At 38.8% G+C, this 18,645-nt stretch overlaps 1 protein-coding gene across 6 annotated transcripts in view; it reads right to left on the reverse strand.

Moving 5' to 3' along the window:
- Window positions 1-11,744, reverse strand: part of USP54 (ubiquitin specific peptidase 54) — a 101,629-nt gene extending 89,885 nt beyond the window's left edge. For 2 of the 6 annotated variants that reach the window (XM_040563398.1, XM_040563402.1), the window contains exon 1: window positions 11,271-11,640. The gene's annotated coding sequence lies outside the window, so the exon portion shown is untranslated. Of the gene's footprint in view, window positions 1-11,270 lie in introns of all 6 variants that reach the window. The other 4 variants (XM_040563396.1, XM_040563399.1, XM_040563400.1 and 1 more) reach the window with 4 other exon arrangements.
- Between the last annotated feature and the right edge of the window lie 6,901 nt (window positions 11,745-18,645).

Raw genomic sequence — 18,645 nt, forward strand, 5'->3', positions numbered from 1 at the left:
CATTTTCCTGTTACTTCATTCAGTGGGCAATTCACAAGTCAGAAGCTCACAAAGCACAAGAAAACAGGACTGATTGCAGATATAAAAATGCCCTTTTCTCCAGTCTTGTGTTGTAGTCTGAGGCTGCAACAGCCACTGATGTCACAGGAATTCTCTACAGAGAAACTTCTGGCTGCAAGAGAGACTACTCCAGCTGTGCAAGCAGAAGAACAGACATCATTAAGACAACAAGTGCTGTTCTGCATCATCCTTCTCTAAAATCCAAATAATTTCTCCAGTACCAGTATATACTGATGAAATCCTAGAGCAACAGAGGAAAAGTATCCCTGATGACAAAAGAATTTCCAAAACCATTTTGCCTTGAAACTACATGAAGATACTGGTATTTCCTCCAGGAAGACATGTTTCTTTACTAAAATGTCACAGGTTTTTGGCACTGGTATAGTTTTCTTTCTCCAACTTACAAAACCATGACTTCAAAGATAACAATCTGCCAACAGGGCAAGAAGATAAACAAGTTGTGACATTAAGTCCAAGTAAGCTTGGAGAAAGGCACTGAATTTAACATTGTTTTTTCCAAGAAAAATGCAGATAACAGGCAAACAGACACAGATGCTCAAATTCCCCCCTCTCCCTTCAAATTCAGAAATCAAGACATAAGTAAATGCTGTTGAGACAAAAGAATATTGTTTTCCCTCTCTAAAGTGATTTGGATAATTATAGCATGCAAATAGTGCTGAGCACTTCAAGAACTACTAAGTAATTAGATTTTGCAGGTATAATTTATTCTGAAAAGCAAAGACATGAGAAAAAAATTGATGCATGCACCTATTTCACCATTAGCTTCTTCAGGAAAATCCTGCTATAGAAATGTACAACTGCCCATGTTTCAAAAGCCAGAATTCAAGTGACGAAGTATTAGTTCTGTCTAGACTTACATGTGCAGTGCTCCATTAATATTATTATTTTTTTACTAGATCAATAATAAAATCATCTCTGGAAGCTGATTGGAAAAAACAAAGAACAGCTTTCAGGAAGCGTGTGGACAGAAAATCCCTCTGTAGGGCAATGGGAAGTGCTACCTATCTCCTGCTACTGCTGCAAACAGGTTCCTTGCTCATGGAGGAGCTTGTGGCACATGGCGCTCCTTCCGAGAAAGTACAACTGCTTGTGAGATGAAAGATTACAGACAGATCTGCTCAGCGTAACAGACAGCCTTCAAGTCCTGAGCTAGGGAACCTATGACAAAGTAAAATCCTGTCTTTCATTAAATGGACTGAGGGTTTATCGTCCTTCTGAAAAAGACCAGGAGTTTTTCCAAATTCTCTTTACAGGTTGTCATCATTTAGTTTGATGATACTCTCCTCCACATTCATTAGGTTGTTGTATTTTTTTTTTTTTTATTTATTTTAAGAAAAAAGAATATTGGCAGAAATATTAAAACCACGTGACTACACACCTAAGTAATAGGAAAAGGCAGAGTCAGGAACTTTCTAACAACAATTTCTACACTAAAATTCCATTTATTGCCTACCTGACCACTGTCCACAACAGGGAGGGGAGTTGTAGATACAGACATCGGGAGGGGAAGTGAGGGGCAAACTATTCCTTGAACGACTTCATAATTGTCACCAACTGGGTGCAGTCCAAAACAAGCAACAGGATCTGTTCCAAGCATTCCCAGCAGGAAGCCTCACCAGCTCCGACCTCAGAGCAATGCGCTTGGCAGTGCACACCCAGAATACTGCCACACAGCACCGAAAGCTCTGCTAAGACAGGCCCCGAACCTGGAGGTGTCCTTAAAAATGCCCAAGTGAAAACCAACTATCTGATCTGCCTCCAGCACTAACAGGTAACACTGAAACATAAAATGGGTACTTAAAACAAAACTGACCTCAGGTGAGTCTAGGACAAGTTTCATTAAGAAAAATATCACTACTGGAGAAGTAAGATTTCTTCCTTCCAAACCCCTTCTGTAACTTTCAGCTGGAATTAACCTCTTCATAAAGCTATAATACTTACACTATAAAGACACGAATTATGTTAGTTTCTAAATGCGAATCTAAATTCTTTCATCTGAAAAGGTGTGCAAAGCAACTGCTAGTGCTATGCTTTCAGAACATAGTTCTGAACAGTTCAGAACAGTTAAGTCTCCCCATAAACTCGTTGCAATTAAACAAAAATTATCTTTAGCCTCTTTTTGCCTTTGTTTATAACAGTAACACCAAAAAAAGTTAGTGAAAGGAACAAGCTCAGCAACAGGCACATATTTATAGTACTTTGGTGACTCCCTGCTTAAAAGCTGTGCTGAACTCCTAAGATAGGTCTGAAGTTGTGTCTCAGTTTTATTAGGAGAAGTGTTGTGCCAAGTCTCTTACTCTAATTTTTGTGTGCACTATATCAACGTTGTGGTACATCCTACCAACAGATGGAATTTATTCTGAATAGTATTTTGTTCTAAGTGTCAGAAACCTCCAGTTCTTGTACAGAAATGGTTTGCTCACTCAGGTTCCTCTGTAATTTATTAAAAACTACAGCATGAAACTTCATAGTTTGGTTAAATCCTGTGTGCAAAACAGCTTAATCTACATTAAATCCTCGCAGAAATATTCTTCAAGGCAGGAGTTAACCTGTCTGTGGCCTCAGCCACCACTCAGGACAGTTGGACAGCACTTTCTCAGCACTTCTGTTCTTCCCGAGCCAGTGCCTCTAATTCTTCAGTCTCACATGATTCTGTTCTTCAGGAAAGAATTTAACAAGCGCTCAAACTGACCAGCTCATGCTGTTCGGTAATAAGAAAGCTAAAGAAGAATGTGATGAACAAGTAAATCACAATCACAGAACAATTAAGGCTACAAAGGACTTCAGAGGAAGTGTCTAGTGTAAGCTCATGCTCAGACCATTAGATCAGATCAAGCTCCTCAGGGCTGTACCCAGTTGGTTCCTGAAATCCTCTAAGGATGGAGACTGTACCACCTCTCAGTAAAATGCAAGATTGTCTTAAAAGAGAAAAAAAAAAAGTGTCTTACAACCAGTTGGAACGTCTCATGCTTTAGTTTATGCCCATAAATTTGTAAAATATTTCACAAGCTTCCTGATACAAGTTCCTACTGCCTAATTAGGAGTGATTTTCTCAAACCAAATGAGGTTATCACTGTGACTGGACAAATGAAGACACTGCTGTGTCCTAGTTAGGATAGAGACCTATTGGCACTCCCATATCAGCTCTAGAGGCAGGGATCACACAGTAGTGACAATGTGATATGCAGAAAACCAGGAATTGCCTTTGAAAACTCTCAGAACTCAGCAAGAACTGCATTACCATTGTTATATTGAAGTAAGTGTTGGAATTTGGGTGTATTAAATACTTAAGGTCATTCACAACCATTAGCAATTCCACACAACATGTATATAGTCATTAATTCTCATCTTAGCATGACAATATGGGCCCTGGCATTTAGCATTCATGTTGTTATTCAAACTAATTCCAGACAAGCAGGAATAAGAAGAGGAAGGGAAGCCCACAAACAACCTGCAATATTGTTATACTTTTATAATGATACCATCAAAATAAACTGGAAGGGTAGAGACATGAGGAAAAAGCACCACAACTAGCATAGCCATTTTCAAACCAACCAGACATAGCTAAGTCTGAGGTAAAACAATATAGACTGATATTTCATGTTTACTACTATGAAAATCCAAATGACAAAAGCATCCACGGCTGTTTAAAGATTTTACGTTTAACTAGAAATCGTATTTAAGCCTTGGATTGCTGTTCAAACAATCTTACGTACTTTTTGATTTACTGTGCGTACATGAGATAAAGTATCTCAAAGGTTAAAGGATTGATATGTCATTATCAATGGATTAACTCCTGTACAAACAGTACGCAAACTCCTTTATCAGAGGAAAAAGGTGATATAAATGTGTAACTGATGCTTGAAATTACCTGATGCTGAAAATTCTGCTGTATTTTTTACAGCAGAGTGAAGCAATTCAGTTGGGCATGACACTGCAGGAGTCATATTTTCCACCTTTTCTCCCCCAAAACCTCACGTATACCTTTCCTGAACAAGATCTTGCCAGTACTGCTGCTTCTACGTAGAAGCATTCCCAGTGCTACACAGTCAGACAAAGCAACTTCAACTTGAAAACGTCACTCTTTACCCTTAGCATAGAAAAGCTCTCAGTTTTGGTAGAGCTGACAGGATTCAACCATCTTTTGTCTCTGAACACCGCCAGTTCCTACCAGAAAGGGGAATGCATACAGTGAAATTGCCCAGGTATCTTTTCAGCCTGCTTCTGTGACACCTGACAGACAGGCAGAGGCGAACTAACTACAAGCAAAAGGCAAGCAAAGAAAGGCAATGGAGAAGTAGCACAGGTTGATTTATGTGATAATGATATTGCTGAATACAACTAAAAATTAATAACAGTAAATGGACTGATTGCAGAACTAAATTACCAAGTTTAACTACCTTTCTATATCTCCCAGAAAGGAAGTCCTTTGCTTTAAGAAAATGCACTTACACACCAAAATGTATTTCTTCTCAAAAGATGACTATTTCCAGATCAAACCCACAGTCCGAAACCTACCAATCTGAAAGGAGTAGACGATATAAATACCTTTCTGCTAACAGGAAGGTTACATTCTCTACCTGCCCATTCTTTCCTAAACCGATGCATTTTTAAGAGAAGCATCTAAAACAACGCTTTAAAAAGCCTTTCCATAAAAATTAGTGTCTAGTCTAGAGAATTTAAACAAATTAGGAGGACCTTAAAAACAGCAATTTCAGTGAAAACTGTTCATCCTGCAGCACTGTCAGGCTCACACTGCAACATTCTTCACTGTTTCCCTTTTTAAAAAAAAAGTAATTAAATCTGTATTTCAAATCTACACAGTATCCATAATCAAAAGGACCTAAGTTTTTTATTAGAAAAAAAATACTTCAAAAATATTTACATTAATTCTCCAGGTATCATCTATTATATATAAGATATAAGGACTGCATAGATTTGCTACTAACAATAATAATATTCATAATAGAGAACACAAAGTACAGTGAGCATTATACTTTATTAATTCCAAGTTTTATGAAACTTTGCTGTGTGTTTATTTGCACATCTCAGGTAGAGTATAACCAAAAAGCTTTAGAGAACAGGCAAAATATACAATTAACATCTTTTATTCCTATTTTCTTTCCCTTCCATGACCTATTTTCTTGAATAACATGCAGATCTAGTAAGGACATTAACCTGTTTCCATGTCATAGCAAAGCTTGTGTACCAATGTGCATTAGCTTGTTTATTGATCCATTTATGAATTCATTCCACTGGGAATACCACCAGGAGGATTATAAAGTACTTTGCTATGCTATGCTTTGCGACACTCCATTGGTTAACCGTAATATATATAACCAGAATATATTTTAACATTTTGTGGAAATACTTACAGGAGAATCCTCCTCTTCAGTCTCCCACATCTGAATCACTCATATTTTTAGCCCATTCATTACTTTCAAAAGTCAAATTGTAATAAATCACATACAAGCATAACATACAAGAATTACATTGTCTACTACAAATACCAGTTTACATTTTACCAACTGCTAGAATTAGCAAGCTAGCTGGTCTCTGCTCAAGAGTGTAAAACGCCAAATCAAGTTTCATGCACACAGAAAAAAAAAAAATAAAAGCCAGTTTCCTCCTTCCCAAAGACATCTCATCTGCAAATTGTTGCCCCCACATAGTATGCAACGCGTGCTTCTGTATAAATGTGAATGAGCCAAACTGTACCATAAAAGACAATTCTAGACAAGACACTAATCCGTGATCATTTTTTATTTATTACAGATCATCCTACCTGCTTCTGCCGTTAGTATAATTAACCTTTGGAACAGCAGTTACATACTGCTTATTTGCAATGTACACACTCATAAAAAAAAAAACAACAGTCTTTGTGCTAAGAGGTGTTTATACCATTTTGTGAGCTTAACTACTTTTTAAAAATAGATGCCTACAATAAACCCACATTCACTGTCCCGATTTAAGCAGGCTGGGAAAGCAGCTGAGCTTTATAGCTCCAAAAATTCAGACTGTTAGAGATGACAGGAGAAAGTAATTCCAAAAGCAGGAAAGTAATTCCAGCCTTCAAATTTGAGGACTGCAAGCTTGACCAAATCCACACATCAAATGAATTCTGGCAGAATATAACAAGCCAGGGCATACTGCACAATAATTAAAGAAAAGATCACTGTGGTTCATGTCCTGTCACACTTTTACAGCCACCTACAATTCAGTGAAGTTTCATTCACAACATAAAATGGTATCATTTCAGGCTTGGAGAGACGTTCAGAAGAAGGAACCATTCATAATTTTAAGTCTAAGGTTTAAAAACCCTATTCTTCTGATTGAAAAAAAAAAAAAAGGACATCCGACATTTTGCTTTTAATGACAGAAGCCTTGAAAAATCAGTGAAATGCAAAGGAGTGGCAAAAACGGCAGAACAGATACTAATCACAGCCTGTGGACCAGAAATGCTGTGCAAAAGAGGAAGATGTTGCTCTAAGTGGGGTGCTCTAACCAAAAAAAGAGGGAGGAAACAAATGGGACAAAGGAAATGTTAGACAGCATGATCATATAAGCCTCATTTCAGTAATAAATGAGGCAGCAAATTACATTTTTCTCGCCTGCAGAAACATCTGACCAGTATCAGTTTTCTTCCAACACCTTTTTAATCCATTATCCAATTTCCAACATTTTGAAATAAGAAACAAGAGATAGCAAAAGTAATTACATTCCTACAGATTACATGAAAATTGATGATCAGGTAAAGGAAAAACAACCAATTTGCAATTTTGGTGAGGGGGAAGTAGAAGAATTCACCCCTTGCATATTTGGTTTTTCAGCAGTTCAATCAATACATAATGTCCACAACGTTTCTTGTTATGGAAGACAATGGGGTTAAACACTGGAGGAAAAGGGATAAGGAGATAAAGAGACAATTGAAATACACAGGAATGTAATATCATTCTTTCTGCAGTTCACTGAAACTGACCCACAAACAGTAACTTGTTTTAATAGCTTTAAAAATTGAGAATAACATGGACGAGTATTAAATTTATTGACCTCCTCCTGTTAAGTAGGTTGCCTAGAAACATCTTACCTCAGAATGAATGGAGAAATGAATTATGTTCTCCTATCCGCATATTTCAAACATTTTGTAGAATTTATTTCACGAGATCTATGGAATAGAAGTCATTTCCCCATTATGCTTTTACAGCATTGAGCACACTGTAGATACTCAATGGAGAATAAAAAAAGTTGATATACAACAATAACAATAAAACATCCTGAAAAAAGCCTCCACAGATAAATACAAACCTGTATACAGCATGCAGAAGTGTTGGTGTGATGACTCAGCTGCTAATGTATTTCATTTACGTTCATTTTCTTCGCAGCAGCCTGAGGTTATTAATAACTCCCAGGATGCTACTTAGCACTGTGGATTCATTTTCCTGTTAATGGTAGCAATGGGTTCCTTGTTAATAGTTTTAAGATAATGCTGGATTTTACCATATGGTTGGGTTTGTACGAGGGTTTCTCATGAAAAGCCAGAGAGTGTAAGAAATTGTGGCTATATTTAACTTCAGTGTCCTCACATGCACAGCAGACAATTGGAACGGACAGTGTTCCAGCATTTACAAGTGCAAAGGATGCTCGATATTTACTGCACATTGTGTTTAAGAGGACTACAGGGAGTTTAAACAAGAGAACACATGGATAGATCAAAGGGCGGGTAATAGAATGATGAGCTTTTCACCTCTAGGTCACTGGTTCAAAACTTAACTGGTTGGTAACAAAGGAAGCTATTACTATCCGACAGCTCTGGCTTTTATAAATTGATTTGTCAGGCTTAGTGCAGCTCTCACCAAATTCAAAATTCACCACTGTAATTTGCATTCCTGCAAATAGTTTCACCCCAGCAAAGTAACTGAAACTTGAACAGAGAGAAAAGTAACCTTTTTTCCTCTGGCCCCATCTCCAGACCAGGGAGTGCCAGAGGAACGGTGAAAATTACACCGCCCACAACGCAGCACATCATTATATGGATAAAGATGACCTGCCTCTCAGACACCCAAATATAACTGCCTCTTTACTACTACAGTGTTCAGGGCTTTTAATACTAAAGAATGCAAGTAAGAAGACACACCAACATGGAGGTTTTGAAACTAAAATTTCACAGTGTTGCATAAAGATTTCTTTGGACATCTCATTCAAAGATGTATTTCCTAAGTCTAAAGATTACAAAGAAAATGGTCAGAGTGCTCTCTGAAAGGAACATCACAACTTTAACATCCACTTTGTTATGATGCATTTGTAGCCAAAACATTTAAACAACGTTTGTAAGAACAACAGGGACTTCAGTTTTTAAGGTATTTCTTCACAGCTTTGTTAGTAAATTTACGGATTAGTCCAGAACAGTGCATAACTTTCCACATGCTTTCATAATTTGAAAAAACAAAACAAAACGAAAAACAAACAAGCTTTCAGCCTCAAAACCCTTCTTCCTTTGCCTCTTAATAGTTTGACAACAGTCACAGCAAGCGCTCTGCAGGTTTACTGGATGATAACTGCTACAGAGGTGAATAGAGACACGAAGTTTTAACGTAGCACCTTTATGATCGCCTTTACTTCAAATATTTAGGGTATCAGACAACAAAGTCTACTGGATTTTTTACATTCTGTGAACACAAAACATTACCTGTACATTAAAGACCACAACAGAATACACGCAGCTCACAAATCTTGTAAAGTGCTGAAAAATCAACATATGAAAGAGTCTCCTCTGTTTCTGGCAGCTTTCTTGTTTTCTACTAAGTTGTTGCTAACATACTGAAGTTTTTCCTTCTTTTTTTCCAACACCTTCAGAAACAGAACATTTACACTAACTTTAAGAAAGCCACGAGAAGTTCACTTCCCAACTGAATGACTGCACCTAAGTTCAGCAAGCTGAATATCCCGAGGTGGAAGGGACCCACAGGAATCATCAAGATGGCATGTGGTCCACTGCTACAAAATCAAAATCATGTAACTAAGCGAGACCCTATTTCAGACAAGCACTTCTCCCGTGTCCCACAGACAAGGCCTGGTGAGATCCCCCTAACAATTTAACTTCATCAGGACACAGCACAAGAAATCCCACGCATCAAGTGATATAACACAGAGAAGAGATGGAACAGGAATAAACTGCTTGCTCAACTTGCTTGTCAAGACACACAAAGAGACCTACATATTGTGTAATATGACTTAAAAACTGTCCAGGCTGCAGCCAAGAGACATTTCTCATAGAAGTCTCACATACAGGGTGCAAGCCTTGGAAAGGGGGCTCCCTACAGATAAAGACCAGATCTTAAAGACTAAGCCTATTGTTTCACTTGCAGTTAACAGGAACAATAGAAAGATTTTTGTACAAAAATCAAAATTCCTTGACAGTCAGTAGCAAGATTCTTGCTGCTCCTCTCTGCCATCAAGCACTGTGTATCTGTGCCAGGAAACGAACTTCAGTGATGAAAATACACAGTAATGCTGGAAGGGTGACTGCAGCTCTTACTGATGAAAAGAAAGAAATTAAAATGCCAAATTTAGACAAAGGCAAGAAGTGGAATATCAGTGAACAAAAAACTGAATAAATGTGAGGAGAATATATGTTAGGAAACCAAAGAACATTTAAGTAATTTACATTTCAGAATGTTACATGAAAAAATGAAACAACTAATAAGTTTTGCAAGTGTTAATAAGCATGTCAATTACAGGACACACTTCTATTCGTTATGAACAGTAAGTTATGCACACACAAAAAAAAAGCTGTGGCTTTTTATTACTCTTTCATCCTCCTGCCTCAGTTTGCATTTTGTATCATCTGCTGCACTTTGCATAGTTGCACTGCACCTCATTTGGGACAGCAGTCCTTCATATTGATGCATATCTAGCTGTCAGATACAATGGAAACTAAATTCTGATTGGTGTGGATACAACCTATCTTTAAGTAACGCTGTTTATGAAGCTCCAAAAACTGAAAAATAAGAATACTTTCTCTTTTATGTACTCTCCATGAAAATTCACATAAGAAGGCTTAATGCCTAATAACAACATCAGGACTGGATAAAGAAGGATTTAAATTCCCATTACCCTTGTTTAAATGAACTAGTGAGTACAGTACTAAAATAGATTATTAACCCAAAACAGAGAGAAGAACCAATATAATCCTACCTGCACTGACTGAAAGAGATCAACTGAAATGCTTTCACAGTCATCAGCAGTAAAATTTCTAAATTCTCTAAGATAACTGCAAGTTTGTCTGTACCGGACAAATGAAGAGCACCCTTTTCCCATACCCCACCCCAAGAACACTGTGGCAAAAGGCCTCCTGACTGGCACCACAGAGCTGAGGAAAAAAAAAAAACTCTCCTGTTTCATTCAGTATGAATGATATGCACAATGCTTGATTAGATATACTCCTGATTAAGTGCTGGAACAGAATTTAAGGAGTATCCTGTCTACTGAAAGTATTATTATTTCTACCACTTTCTAAATAAGAATAGATTTTAAAGACTCATTCTTTATTTTAATTTTTTTTAAAGTCCATAATACATTTTGGTCATTATTTTTAAAAGCTATCATGTTCCAGTTACATATTAACTCACCAGATTAGTACTCTGCACAGCAACATTTTCTTTCACTCTAGAAATAAGCATGCTTATCTACATTGCTATTGATTTCCAAAACTGCTATTGAACTTCACGTAAATTGCAATACAACACCTTTCAGTCTTGGATTTACTTTTCAAAGCCTGAAGAACAGCACAAACCTAGAGAGGTTTGTTCTCATTACATACTTCATTATTTCAAACTGCTTGTGAGACTGCATAGTTATTTTTCCCTGAATTTGGCATGTATGCTTTCTCCACGGATTGTAACACAGAGAATTCGTTCCAAAACCCGAAAGTCTCCCTGGATCCCTTCCACATGTGCAAGCAGCCGCTGGCACAGGCTCAGTACCAGCACTCTGCCGAAAAGCCAGCAAAAAGCCCCTGTGCCTGCAACGCCTCGGAACAGGAGGTGTGCACTGGTACGGCTTATAGTTAGGGCGGTAATCCCCACGAATCCCTACCCGTAATCCTCCTACTGAACCGAGGGTTTCAAATGAAATGAGATCCTGGAAAAGCGAGCAGCTTCTGGTTTTAAAAGAAAAAAAATCATACATACTTTGCCTTCCTCGGGCTGCGTTGCAGTGACCGCGGCACCGGAGCTCAGCAGCGCCTTCCAGCCGAGAACTTCCCCGTGAGCTCAGGCCGTAAGAGCAGACAGCCGCCGGTCAGGACCCGTTTTGTTTTAGGGCGCTCTCGGGGTGCCGATTTCCCAGGGGACCCGTCACCCCCCGCTGTGGGACTGCTCCCCGCAGCTCCGCGGTACCCCGAGGGGACGGGATGAGGGGGGAGGAGGCAGCAAACCCCGCGTATCTCCGAAAGGAGAACGTACGGCACCTCTCCTCCGAGAACCACTGAGGGGCGACGAGCGGCACCCCAGGACAGTCGGTCCCCACCTAACACCACCACATCCCCGCCGCCGGCCGCCCTCCTCCCGCTGCTATAGCTACGGGCAGCCGCCGCGGCCGCGCTCTCGCGAGAACCGCCATTTTCCTGCCACGGCCCCAGGCCGCGCCGTCGGCGGGCGCCTCCTCTCGCGAGAGCGCTGAAGGGTGGTGGGGAGCGGACGCCTTCTCTCAGGACGGGGCGGCGGCCGCGTTTCCCCTCAGTGGGTCCCCTCCTGTCGTGTATTGTTATGTCCAGGGTCAGCCTGACCTAGCCAGTCCCACCTCACAGCTGGGCCTTTAGTAGTGCTTATATATATATATAAGCTTATATATATATTATATTATATATATTATATTATAAGCTTATATATATAAGCTATATATATATATATATATAAGCTATATATTATAAGCTTATATATATATTATATTATATATATATATAATATATATTATATTATAAGCTTATATATATATATATAAGCACTTATATATAAGTATAGAGCTGCCTGGATACAAACGTCTTTTTCTCGCCGGAGGGAAAATAAGTGTGCTCTCAGAGCGTGTGTAATTCCGAAGGATTGCAAAGCGTGGTGTGTGAGCGCTGTGGGACGTGCTTGAGGCCAAAGGGAGCAGGCCACCACGTTCACTGCTACTAAAACTTTGGGTGTAGTCCGTAGTAGAGCTGGATTTATTCACAGGTTAGAGCCATAGCATCAGCAGCATCCATTCAAGTGATGCAAGCATAAATTAGATTTTCACATGGTCCGGGAGAATTTAAATAAATTCTTGTATAAATTTGTGGTTTTACTTTCTAAGTACTAGACAATGTATAAAATTAATATGAAGCTCACATTCCCCAAATTGCATTAGCAGCACTGTGCAGTATGTGATTTTCTTGTTACCACCACAGCGTACCGGTAAAATGCTACCCCTCAGGCAGCAGTAGTTCTGGGGATACCCAAGAAATACATTCCAAGCCCACTGGAGCAAATTCATTTCCTATCAATTTGGGATCATGCATGTAAAGAGAGACTGAAGATGACTGAGTGGACAGTCCCTGAAATGTCCATGTTTCCACAAGTAATTGGTATCTTCATGCTAGTATTACAACCACCTGGATAAACTGTAATTAATTACTCAAAAAGAAGCATAAAGACACAAGGGCTAATGCACTTTCTTTTGTGCTCTTGTATTTCAGTGCTCTCAAGGTCTCAGAGATACTGTAACAGTCCTTAGAGCCATGCCGCCAATTCTGTAAGTTCTGGAAGAAGTTCTTTCTAATGAGTTGTTGAGCCCCGTTTTACATATAAGAAGTGAGTTGATGCATAATGTTATATGCCAGGAGTTGGACTTGATGATCCCTATGGGTCCCTTCCAACTTGGGATATTCTATGATTCTATGATTCTATGATATATTTAAAAGATGTATTTCTGTATGTCAGAATTTCCAACTTCAGGTAATTCAGGTATACCTTCAATAGTGTACCAGGTGCATAAGGTGTGCCTGGAGGACTGGAACTCCTTTTTGTTCTGCACTTAAGAGTGTACTAGAACGGTGTGTACGGGTGTCTGCTGTTGGTAATATGACATCTCTAGCACTACTGAAATAATACAAAAAATATTTGTGCATTTGGAAAGATACTTGTTTATTTGTTGTGACTTCATACCCCATTTCAGTTTTTTGCTTTGGGAATCAAGCCAAGCATATTGGTAGAGAGAGCAAATAAGGAAGGCCTCAACCCTCTCTTGGGGACCAAAGATAATTAAGAGAAACATTTAGAGAGAGCAGATATAATGAAGCCCTGAATCCATGCTAGCTTCTAGCCCATTAAAATATGGCTGTTTTTATAATAGAATATGGAAGTAATTATTCATCTGAGCCAGGCACCGTGGAGTTAGACTAAAGCACTCTTCAGTGTAATTGAATTTGTACAGCATCTATGAGCAGGGGAGGTCCTGTGTGATATGGCCCACAGATTGTCCTTAGGCTGGCCAACAGGCAGTTTCTCATTTTTCTGTTCATTCTCCTTCCAGGGGCCACTTTATTTTCCCTGTGGTGAGTGATGCATAATGAGATTGCTGCTCAAGGCAGGAACTTCCTTCCCCCGGTGAGAAGGGAAAGTCTGGAGAGTCCTTATTTACCCTTTTGTGTAGAGGGATGTTATGCAAAAAATGCTTTGCGGTACAAACAAAGCATTGCTTAGTGGGTAGCCTTTTTCATTCCTCAGTGCCCTCTTTGTATTGTTTCTTCTCCCCAGCTTGGAATGTAGGGACCTGGAGTGAAACAGCGGTGCTTCCCTTGGCTCATATCTGCACCAGGGAAGAGTTCAGACATTTATCAGCCTTTCATAATGTCATGTCTTCCCTGTCCAGATTTCCAAAAAATAAGCATTCCCAGTAAGTCCTGTTAGAAAAGCGAAGAAGAAAAACTCTTTTGGCTTGATGCTAAAATAAGAGTTTATGACCATAAATTAATCTCTCATTATTTTATGCATTTATTTGTTCACTGTGGACTTTCGGAAATGTTCGTTATAACTCTGGCTGGAGCTATACCTCTAACCTTTTCTTGTTTTTAAAGGAGAGTGGTCATTGTCTGCAAATTTATCTGTGCCAATTCTCTCTGAAATTAGACCAGATGGAATTTGCTTTAAATGAAAAACAGATTTTTAAAACTAAAACTCTTTGCACATTTTTTTATAGTTAATCAGAACAAAAAAAGAAGAGCCTGCATGTTTTCTTTAAAAATTAGAAAATACACATTTTAAGTTTTGATATAAAATAAGTAATGTTTCTAAAACATTTAATTGAAAATTAAAGGGAGAGTTTATGTCTGAGATTTTTTTTTAGTCTGACTGGAGTTTAGGTTGCCTTTAGAAGCATTCCTTCAGGGTGATTTATGTGGTTCTCTCCCCTTTGCTGCATATGTTAATTAACACAATATATATCTGAGCAAGTACTTGGACTCATCAGAGCATCATTTATGGTCTAATGTAAGCAGAAGATGATCATCAGAGAGATGACAATCCCTCTATGTTAAATACATAGAGAGTAAGAGGTGCAGTGCAAAGGCACTACTAATTTATTATGCTAGCTGAAGATACTTCTACTAGTAGATATATGATGCCATGAATATAATTAAGTGTCTTGAATCCCATATACTCAGCAGTTCAAAAAAGTTGTAGGGTTCCACAAAATGTGTGCAATCTTGCTTCTGCATGCATCTGCAAATTCTGCTTATCTGTGGTCCTAGTCAGGCACACCTCCAAGACAGACCGCACAACTTGTCTAAGCTAGTTTGTAAGTCACAATTTGAGGATTTTGGCCTGGAGGAGATTGCATTTAAATGTATTAATGTGCTCTGAGCCAGCAGTTTGGCTTGCAAACTTTTCTAATATGCATCCAAGAGGAGTTAGCGTACAAGCTGCTGATGAGCAACTGTGTACCCCGTAAGTTGCCAGAGAAGTGCTCACACCAGCTTGGTGTGCCAAGGGACAGTCCTTTGGAAGTGGGATGTTTGCCAGATGATCACACCTGTGGCAATCAGTCTTCTGTGGAAGAGAGCATATACTTTTGGCGGGACAAGCTATGTAGGAAGAAAAAAGCCTTTGTGCCATGAATGTTCAAGCCTTGCACCACAGATCAGTGCTCCCTGTGCAGGGACAGCCGCGTGTAAACCTCTTCGCTCCATAGCAGAACAATTGTTTTCAGGCTCACTGTCTGATGCCCGCATGGTGTAGAAGAGGTGCAAATGCATAAAATGCATACATACATTTTGTATGTGTGTAAAATGAATGTGTAACATTTTGTATTCACATAAATGCAAAATGAATACATACTATGTATTCACAGGATGATTTTAAAAAGCCAAACAAGACAAAGCCATATTCTACTAACAGCCTGAAACTGTTTGAGATTTTATCTGAGAATCCCTAAGCCTAATGACAAAGCCATCTCCTCTAAATGCTCTGTCAATAACAGCATCAAATGTAATTCCCAGATGTTAGTTGTATAAATAATTTCATCATTACCACTAATGGCAAGCGGCTCACATGAGACAGTCTATTATGAGATGCAAAACCTTTGATTAGGGAATACATTACAGTCAAATGGAAGATCTGCACAACACAGAAAAGCATGCCAACTGTGCCACTACCTGCCTTACAATTTATGCCATCAGATATAACTTCAGATAGATTTTAAAACACATCAGTGCATATTTATGGATAGTAACATTGAGATCTGTTGAACACCTTTCTTCAACATTAAAAGTATGCACTACTTTTTTTACATGTTTTCAGTATGACTTGAATTCTTGATCATACAAGTTGCGTTACATGAGAGAAACATTTCAGAGCCTGGAAACTTCAAGATAATATTCCTAAAAATGACACTGTAAATAACTACAAATGTCAGGACTTTTTGTTCTGAATGGAAGATCTGAATGTCACAAAATTCTATCCAATCTTTTTTTCATGGGTCAGCCCCTTTCTATTAAACGCATTTTTGGCTGCTGTTCCATGGAATATAAGTTTAAGATAAAATAAATTCAGTACATCGTCCATGAGGGGACTGTATGCTGCCTGTACAAGAGGATGGGCTTAATAATTTATTAGGTCTTTTTTGTCTGTGACTACTATGATCCTGCTTAAAATCAGATGACTGAGCTTCCATTCTACAGCTTCCAGTATGTTGCGGAAATCCACTGTAATTAAATCTTATAAAATCCTCTTATTCCCCATATAAATAATTCTCTGACATAGGAGATTCCCCTGAGTCTACATCATAGCCCAAGGAAAACAAAGAGCAGAAGCAGTTACTTACATTCTCTTAAATATTTTATCATTTTGGACAAATTTCTGCACTGATTACATTAGTTGCAAGCCTCACTGAAATTAACAGTGGTACCAATGATTTTTGTGACTGAATTTGGATTATTGATTTTTCTCACTTTTAACATTAGTTTGAGCAATGACTAAACTAGCGTATATTTTGAACTATATAAACAGCAAGACAGTAGTTGTCTGAATTGTTTTACAAAGTGAAGTGTTGGATTTCCCATTTTGTACTAGAAGCAAAAGCACATAAAACCTGCTTTACAGGGTTTAAGATTGAAAGTGTGCTGGCAAAAGAAGAGCTATATGCCTCATTAAGCAGATTTACCAAAAATGAAGGATCCTCTTAGCTTACAAGTATGAACTACAGCAATATTAGTAATAATTTGTAATGATACAATACTTATTCCAAGCACATTGCCACTTCCTATCCCCATTTAGGCTTTGAGATAAAGAGGCACACAGACAAAGATTCTTGTGCAACAATACCTTATGAACCAGAGAGTGCTCTGGGAATACACCCAGTCCTTTGACCTACTTGCTGAATGATGCTGCCTCCCTTGTATGCAGAAACTTTGAAACTACACCACCAGAGAGCACTGTCCTATTTCCGCAATTACCTTTTCCTGCATGTTTGAGGACCTATTTTATTTAGTCTTTCTTATTTATTTACTTATTTTTAATTTAGTCATTTGGTTTTAGTCTTTTATTTATTTTTTTTAAGGGGAACTTAAACACACATGTTGTGATTAAATTGGAATTCCCAAACATTTTGGTATCATTGCTCTGTATCCACCAACAGCCCACAATGCCCTGACCAGCCTGACCTGCAACCTCCACCCTACCTATGATCCAGAAACCCCATTTAAGCTTAGGCCTGGGTCTTTGGTCTGTCTGAGCTATGTTGTAGGTGTCCTGGTCTGTATTCTTATCTTTTGGGTGGACGTGAGACCTGTGCTGTAGCTTAGCTAGCCTTCTAGATGGACTTTGGACCCACAGTGTAGCTTGTGTCCAGCCCTCTCTTTTTTTTGTTCTTAACTAGGCACTGGAACAGGCTCCACAGGGCAGTCATCACAGCACCAAACCTGCCAGAGTTCAAGAAGTGTTTGGACAGCGCTCTCAGACACATGGTTTGAGTTTTGGGTGGTCCTGTGTAAAGGCAGGAGTTGGACACAACCATCCTTGTGGGTCCCTTCCAACTCAGGAGATTCTATGCTTTTATGCTTTTGCTCCTGACCATGATCCTTGGATGGCCCCAGTGTCTGATTCAGAAAGAAAATAATTGTGGGAAATGTATTTTCAGCTAATTCCTGGATCCATTTTATCCAAAGAAACAAAACAGGTTTGAGGATTTGTTTTCAACTCAGACTTCAAGTACTGTGTGGTAAAAGTACATTTTTGTTTTTCTTGAAGTCTTCTTCAGAGGATCAAAATACGACCTTCATGTTTTTAAATTTAATCACAACACTGAGTTCTGGGAATGTCTTAATAATTAAATTGGACATATAATAAATGTTCTCTAACTATTTCAGCAGAATGATTGGGGAAGTACTCAATCATGACTTCTGCAGCTCAATGCCATTAGCATGATTTTTAAGAAATCTCAGGGTATCCCTGGCAGACTGGCCCTTTTAGAGGGGTGTAATAATGCCAACCTCATACCTATACAAACAATAAATATCAAATATCCAATTGTAGGGATTTCTAAACAAGGAGGTAAAACTCCTAAATTAAAACTACTTCAATAGAAACTGTCCTTGCAAATAAGCTGTTTAGTCCTGTTCAGCTGTTTAGTCAAAGAAGACATCCAGACAGGAAATTCCAACCAGTCTCTGCAGGTTGAGCCAGGGTACAGTGGTAAAATGGTTGTCTGTATGTTATGTGTCAGAGTGCAAATATCCATGAAACAAAGCATTTTGTGAAGAAGAACAATGTTCTTCATTTGTTTTCCACAGTGCCTGGCTTTCTTCCTGTATGTGTGGCATTGATACAACTATTAGAAGAAATGGAATAGATTTTGAGGCTGCATATTTGAGTAAGTATTGATTGTGGTGGGTGTCAAAGTATTTCTGGTGTAGTTAAGACTTCTTACTGCTTGCTCTGGAACTTTAGGCATCTCACTTGGGTGTGCCTCTGTTTCCTCCCAGCCCATTGCATTCTTGTTCCATCTATATGAAAAGCAACTGCTTGAGCTATCACCTGCGTTATACTC

This window comes from Cygnus olor, chromosome 7 (assembly GCF_009769625.2).
Source record: "Cygnus olor isolate bCygOlo1 chromosome 7, bCygOlo1.pri.v2, whole genome shotgun sequence".
In the NCBI taxonomy this organism is placed as follows: Eukaryota; Metazoa; Chordata; class Aves; order Anseriformes; family Anatidae; genus Cygnus; species Cygnus olor.